The sequence below is a fragment of the Caloenas nicobarica genome, chromosome 8, assembly GCF_036013445.1.
Source record: "Caloenas nicobarica isolate bCalNic1 chromosome 8, bCalNic1.hap1, whole genome shotgun sequence".
NCBI lineage: Eukaryota > Metazoa > Chordata > Aves > Columbiformes > Columbidae > Caloenas > Caloenas nicobarica.
In genome coordinates, this window is record NC_088252.1 from 11,001,590 (window position 1) to 11,009,861 (window position 8,272).

Below are 8,272 nucleotides of genomic sequence, written 5' to 3' on the forward strand. Positions count from 1 at the left end.
TGCATGGCACAGTCCAGTTTTGAAGAAACAGGACAAGTACGCAACAAACCACATTTCTTCCCTCAGGAGTCTGGACTCATCCAGAGAAAAAAAATCCAACCCATCTCCTGGCACCAACTGGAGCAGCAGCGGTGGCAGCTGCTGTTGGCGTTTAAGGTGGAGAGCCTTGTGTCCATGGAGGTGGGCTCTCTCCGCGGAGAGCCCCTGTGCCTGGCTGAAACGGAAAGCTGGCTGGCAGGATGAGGGAGGTGGCGGCGCGTGGAGCTCAGCCGCAACCAGGGCAAGGGGAATTTGGCTGAGACAAGGTGCTGGCACCAGCAGGCTGGGCTGCCGAGGAAAGTTTTCTTCATGGATACTGCCAGCAGACGTGGATATTTCTTAGGCTATTTATTAACTAGCCATTTACTAACTAGCTTAATTTTTCTATCTTAATTAAAAATTGTCTTCTTTTCCTCTTCCCAAAATACTTCATGGCGTCATTTCTACAAACTCAGATCCATTTTTGAGTTGAGAATAGAAATGAATTAAAAAGAACAGCAACAAAACCTCCCACCTTTTGCAGGATTTTTCATATTAGCAGGGACAACCTTTGAGTATCCACTTTCTCTCAGGGATGAAGACGGAAAGCTATATAGACCATGTCAGATCTCTTGCCCAACTCATGAAAACCACATGGAAAAATTCCATTGAGTGGTTTTGGGAACTTTTTGGTACAATCTGGCTTATGGAAAGGAGGCAGAAGAGCCAGAGCATGACTAGCCAGCTGCACCCAGATCTTGGGGCAATAAGCCTGGCTCTAGTCTGGAAGGCTGAAGACCTAAGCCAACAGCCAAGCCCCCAAATGCCCTCAGCTTGGATCTGAACCCAGCCTTTGCAGGTGCAAACTTTGTAGTATGTCTTCAGTAGCAACAGGACAGCGATAAGAGAAGTTACGTTCCAAACAAATTACCATGAAATAGGTTCAGTTTAGTTTACACCCAGTTTGGACAGCACAGTTCCAGTGCAGTGACACTGGAGTTGCAATTCTGCTCCTCCCCTTCCTTGTTGCTGTGTAGCACATAGCTAGAAACTGAAGTAGCTGTGGGCAACCACCTCTCATCCTGGCAAGAAATCACTGTTTCTCCTTATTAGCAAATAGTTGAGGTGATCAAATTTGTGCCCACTAAACGGTTAACCATCCCCTCCTGTTTCCTGTACTTCTCTGGGGGTCTCAGAGCCTCTGCTGCTTGCCAGGCCCTTGTGTGATCCACCTGATCCTGGCAAGGAAAAAACCCAACACTGAGCTTTTTTCCTGAATTTATTCTCTGAAGGAGTCTTTTAGGAGGCTTGATGCATGCTGGAGCTACTGGAACAACAAAGTGGCTGTGCCCACAGCAGCCAGGAGTGAGACTGGCTTAAACTGCTGGGGAAACTCAGCCACAGGAGGCACTGCAAGATCTGGCATAGATTCCTTTAGGTGGGTGCATGTGGGATATAGCTGCTTGCTACTGGAATTAACTTCATAGATAAGTACCTATGCACAGAGATTAAAGATGCGTACATGAAAGCAAAATTTACCGACAAGCGGCATGTGCTGTTAGGCTGTACTGAAAAGCACAGAGGTTCTACAGATGGTATCTCACCTTAGAAAGGGCAGATTTCAAACTGTACACCAAGTTGCTAATACAGGAAATCTCATCCATTTTTTCCACTTGAAGCAAAACATCTCTTCCCACAGAGGGAAATGTTGATGTTCCCCTGTATGATTTAGGCTTAAAGAGGAAGCTGACAGGCAAAAAGTCATGGTGAAATAGAAAAACTGGCTCCAACACAAACAAGCCTAAGCTTGACAAAATAGGCTGTAGTTTTAACAAGCAGCTTAGGAGAAGACTAAGGCGGAGGCCCTTAATGAAAACTACCACCTTTCAAGGCCAAAAATTTTAGAGCACCATTTTTCAAGCAGTTTAGATTGGAAATCCTATATAAAAGAAACTTCACAGTTCACATACATGTTTTATAAAGCTAAAGTAAAAAATTATGGTAAAAGTGATAAGCCTATAGAATTTATTGTTTCATGTATGGTTTTGACAGGTTGCCAAGAGAATGGTGCTCCTATATGTAGACTGGAAGAAATGACATTTTCTTTGCTTTAGATTGTTATAAAATTTTCAGCACTTTACAAGCCCCCAGATGGTTTTTATAACCCCTTCAGGGGTTGCAACATATTGACTGAGAAATGCTGATTTATATAGCAAACTCTGCTTGATTCTCCTTGCTGGCAAAAATTACTGCTTTGTATATGTGTATACACACAGTGGCTGAGTATAACCAGAAGCCCAACAGATAATGAGATCTGAGGCAAAATCCACCACCTGGCAGTACATTAACTCAGATGAAATTTCCCTAAATTTACACTGGTGTAACTGAGAGGAATATTTGGCCTTCAGTTTTTTTTAGGTGAGCTCTGGATTGAGGATTAAAAAGTTTGTACTTTGTCTCAACTCTGCAAACACAGCAGATTGCTGGCCGCTTTTACTGGTGGCAGGAATAGGGAAATATTTCCAATCAACAGTTCTCCTGTTTATTTGTTGGCTTTCATTGTGTTCATCTGAAGCAATTTAACTAGAAAGTATTGGTGAGTTGGGTCATAGCAAGCCTGCAATGGAAACACAGCAGCAGGTGACCTTAGTGCTCCAGGAGGAGTGACTCTGAAATGCTTTGCCTGTAATAAATAGACTTCTGAAATAAACTGTGTGTCCAGTTTCTCTTTTTGAAAGACCACCATATTCATCTGTGTTTCGTATAGTCAGAAAGGTATAAGACAATTCTTACTGAACGGTGGCTTCCTAAAGTGTGTTCCAATCCAGCAGTGGACTATGAAGAGCTCATATCCCTTGGGTGACTAATCCTGCACTTTTGCTCTTGCCCACAGGCCCTGTATATCAGGCTAGTGTGTGGCTCACTGGGGGACCTGACTGGCCACTGCCAAGACGGCCTGGGTGCAACATGCTGCAGTACCTGGTGCATATATATGCCTATATATTCCTGGCACATGGCCGGGAAGGGGCAATGCTCCATTCATCCTGAACCTCAGGGGATAGGTGGTCACTCAGAACATGGGGAGTGCGACTTAAATCCACGGAAGGGAGGAGAGTTGCGAGTGTTCCCAGGAGAGGTCTCTAGCCACCCTGTCAGGCTTTTCTGGAGCAAGGGAAAACTCTTCGACTCTCATGTTGATGCCTTCCTACTTTGCATTAAAGAATTAAAAATGCATTTGATCAGGCAGAAGGAAGGGAAAAGCATGGCACTGTAGCTTCATGTTTAAGTCATCCTTTGGGAGGCTGGAGACTGCAGTTCCACTCCCTGCTTGGCAAGGCAGAATGCTTTTGTATTTTACATTAATCAGCCAGTGGATAAAATACATGAACAACCCTTAGGCTAGGCAGAAAATGTAACTGGCAGCCTTGTCCTCAGCATCTCCTCTGCTCCTTTGCATTGCAGTACCAGGGTCGCCTCTTGGAGCTGGGCTTTAACCTGTGCCGTGTAGCTCTGCACGGGTAAAAGCAGAACCCCTGCACTAAACTTTCTGACGATTTTCAATATGCAGATTATAAAACCTTTAGATCACAAACTTTCCCTGACAAGGCACACACACACAGCTCCTTCAGCCCCCATCTCAGATGAAACCATCTGACACTTATTTTAAGGGAAAGCAGTGAACTGCTTTGAGATTACCTTGGATTTGTGTGGATTTGGAGCTAAGCCACATCAGCGAAGCTGCTGCTTAAGCTGTTCCATGCCATGTACAGGTTGTAGGACCCAAGTGACCAGAGCTGGTGAAGCTTCTTTGTTGCTTCAACTATTTCTGCCCACTTGGACAGCTGTAAAAAGAGCAGGCAGCGGAACGGCTCCAGACCTGAAAGAAGGCAGCAAAGCAGGCTTGGCAGAAGGAAGAAAGCACAGGCAAGTCAGCTGGATCGGGAGGCACATTGGAGGAGCAGCCCAAAGCACAAACATGCAAACGGCAGCCAGGAGGCTGGCCCCGGCAGGGCAGAGCCCAGCCACCGGCCAATGCATGGCCGGGTTCCCAAGGTGATGTGAATTAATGCCACTTTCTTTTTTTGTTTGTTTTTGGCTGAAATTTGCCTGTTACTCCAGGTTGGGAATGCTGCCATTGCTATTGTAAATACCCCATGCTAAAACATGGGCTCTCAGCAGAAGGATGGAAGATCTCATCTACAGCTCCTCAGCACAAGGAAAAGCCAGTAGTGCCATGTCAAGCCTAAATTACCTTTCCTTGGTGTGGGCAGGATGCAACGCTTAGACTCCTTCGACATGCATTTCCTAGAGACGGATGGCAATTCCCTCTGTGGCCCATCATTTACTATCTACATAAAAGCAGAAGGTGATTAGGGTGAGGAAATGCTGTGCTCTTTATATATATATAGCGCCCTGCTCAGCCTATAACATTTTGCTATTCAGTTGTAAACAATAGTCTAAGGAGGGGAATAAAATGAAAATTGAACCTGGAGATGCTGGTGTAGAAAAACAGACCAAAAAAAAAAAAGACCACAGATGCAGAACGCACAGGAATAAGCCTTCTACTTGGGCTTAAAAGGAGAAGGCAGCATTAGTGGAGCTCATCCCACCACCTACCCAGCAGTTTGGAGTAATGCAGGGCTGCACCTTTGGGATCTGCCGGCAGAAAGCCGAATAAATCAGTCCTGGCTGGCTCCTTCTGCCTGGCACCTGCCAATACAGTCTGACATGAAGACTTCCAGCATTATACCTAAAGGAATTCTCACATTTATATTTCAAAGAGTTCTGGGAGGCTGCACATATTTCTTTTACATGTACGTATTTAAATTTATTCAAATTTGTTCCTCTTATGAATCGTCGTATCATCATGAATCATCGTCGGGACTTATTAGCTTAAACTTTACACAGTACACACTCGTAAGGAAAAATACAAAATATATACGCCTTGAATTTCCCAGTGGTAGCTGGGCATCTTGCAGCAATAAATAGATTTTCTATCAACAGCTTTGTGAGGAAAAGTGGAATTATTCCCATGTTACAGAAGAGTAAAGTGGTCAGTCCGTGGCTATTCAGGAAGTCTGTGGAAACGACCTCACATCTCTAGTATTTCAACATAATTTCTAACCCCTGGGACAAGCTTCTTCTAGAACCAGATGGAAAAGCAACACATAAAGGAAAAAGAACAAAGAAAGGGGTTTGGTTTGGTTTGTTGCCAATGAGGAGTAAAAGAAGAAAGCCATTAACAAAGCATTTTCCCATGTGATTCAGATTAGGACAGCCATAATGGCTGAAGATAATTGTGCTTTTATTATTTTTCAGGGATATTTTCAAAATTTGGGAAGTTTTTGTTGTTGTTTTGCCATTCAACATAAATAAGTTGAGTTTGGTGCCGCCACCAGAATGACTCACTGCCCTAAAGAAATTCAGAATGTCCCCGGCAGAGGAAATACATTACTAAATTTTAAATCTGAGCCACATCAGCACAGATTTTTCTGTGCTGGGAAACAATTTCCCTACAGTCTGGAGGAAGTGCTCTCCAACAAATGAAAAATGAATATTGTATTGCAAATCCCATTAAGTTCGCTGGTTTTCGGGAGTTTGTTTGTTTCATGAGTAGGGAATGAGTAAAAACAAACAAACCAACCCTTTTGGATATGAACCAAGAAGAGGCATAAAACATTAGTTGGGCTTTTAGCCATAACCTGCTGGGAGATCTATGGTCTCAATGAGCTTTTGGTCATGCTGTTCAGGAAATAGACAATACATAGTTTATTCAAGATAACAATGTTAACAACTCAAGGTATTTTGGTTACTAGCTGTAGGTTTCTTTCTTACTGACACATTGTTCCGGAAACCTGGCCCTGGCTCTGCATTCTGCTTGAGACAGGTATTTTTAGATTTTTTTTCTTCAGTTCTTTCAAACTGAAAAATAAGAAGTTATAGAAAACATATATATACATATACGTATATAATCAACACAAAGGCATTTCAAACAAAGTTTCTATTCACTGTTCTAGGACTTCTTTTGTCTGAATATTCACAAAATTGATTTTTAAAAATAAAAATTTATAAAACAACCACTTGCAAAATGTGCTTTCCTGCCATTTCCAATAAATGCTTTCTGACTAGTCATTTTTCTGAGACTACCTGGGTGTTTTCACATTCTCAGGCTGCAATACTAGACAGTGCATTGCCTTCTCCCAGAGCAGTCAGCTCACACTCTGAAGTAGCATCACATGAAGGCACCTTGCATTCAGTTGAACAGAGTTTGGATCTGTTCTGTTCCACATGCTGGATTCTGGGATATGTTTGCATAATCTATTTGCAGGAGTAAACCAAAGAGCCTAGAAGGGACATCTCTTGTGATAAATAAAGGGAAGTTGTAGAGGTGGGGCAGTTAGGACTATTTCCTGCATTTTATTGATGGGGAAACAATAAAAAGCTAATATTCTCCCCAGAGATTTAGAGATTAAGACTTTAAGTTTTTTCTTATTGTTGTTGTTGTTTTCCACCCACTTCAGTGACTTCTGTGGCTTACAAGTACTTTGTGTCCTCCGAGGATAAGGTCTAAAGAGAAATTCTATTCTATGTATACCCTGCCTGAGCTAACCTGGCTTCTCCTTCGTGCGACAGGGTGAGCACAACAGTGAGTCCCCAAACCCTCCAGCTTTCTGCTGGAACATGTAATACCTCCCTCATCACAAGTCAGCCAGGCCTGACACCATAGCTGGACCTCGGCATCTCAAGTTAGCTCATCTTTTCCCAAAACAAAGGTTAACTTCTGAGTTTGCAAGCTGGAGTAACACTCACAGGAAATCTTTCTTTGCTCATTTTGCCAAAATGATGTAGAAGATGGCAGATCAGGCAGTCTTTGGCTAAAAGTAAAGGTTTCTTGCCTTTCAACCAATTAACATACTTCAGGTCTTGCTTTAACAACTCTTATTTCTTAGCAAGATATTTCATACTTTCCTTTTGGTCTCTTTATTTTCCTCCCTGCATTTAGACTCTGATCATGCTAATGATCTTCAGCTTCTGTTGCTTCTGTCATGCTTTTCATGACCTTTCTATGTTTCTAGGGCTTAGCAATTAGCTCTGGTTAAGGTGAAGCTTTATATATAATTTTTATAGAGTTATGGGGTTTTTTTTTAATATATGTAAAGAATCTATCACCATATTCACAAACATTCTTTTTCTATTTTCCCAATTTATTTCTCTACCCACCACCTCTGTTTGGTGTGTTTGATGCCTCAGTGTCTTGGGTTTGCACACCCCCTTCTGCATTCCAGCACCAGCTTCTTCCAGATCTCATGTCCTCTCTGCTTGGTAAGAGACATCTGGTTTAACTTCTCTTGCCTATAGTTTTGTCCAGACACCCCCTTGAATCCATTTATGCTGCAATCACAATAAAGACAGGATTAACTGTTTCAAACCTTTAAGAATTAAGGTATATCACGATAATTTGAGAGATGTCCCTTTCTGGAGTTCAGGCTAACAATTTCTTAAGTCGTAGTTTCTGAAGTTTTTGAAGTTTCAGTTTCTGAAGGCAAAGTAGACAAAACAGCTCACAGTTCAAACCCATTCTTTCAGAAAGGGGTGGGGTTTGTTTTTAATAATGCCAGGCTAATTTATGAATTAATGTCTCCATTTTCTGAGGTACAAGAGCAGTCTGCTGTCCTGTTTTGTTAAAAACAAGTTTCTCTTTTAGTGAATTTCCCTGTCAGCTAAAGTCTTCTTACTAACTGCAGTTTTCCTGAAAGTTAGGTACATGTTTTGGTAGACATAGCAATGGAATGCAAGGTCATTGATAATGATGCATCCCGCGAGATGTGCAAGCAGGAGGTGAACTGAAAAATTGACCAACTAAAGTATTCCATTCCATTCACGTGATACTTCATATAAAAGTGGGCGATCACGAGGATCTCGTCCCTTTTCCTTATGGCCGACATTGGGAGAGGACCTTGCAGGTCGTCCCTGCGAACTGAGGTCTAGTGACAGACTGAATCCAGCTCCGGTTGGCTGCAGAGTCCAGGCCAGGGCTTCGGGCGCCGGCCCCACATCTGCCGGAGCAGTTGCCGGGACTTTCAGGATTGGTTTTGTATATTTTGTATTATTTTCTCTATTTCTATTAGTAGCATTAGTAAAACATTTTTAATTTTTCCAACTCTCTTCTCTCTGTCCTTCTTTCCCTCCCAATCGCCTGTCCTTAGTGGGAAGGGGGGAGAGGGAGGGGCTGAAGGGAGAATGGGAGGGAGAG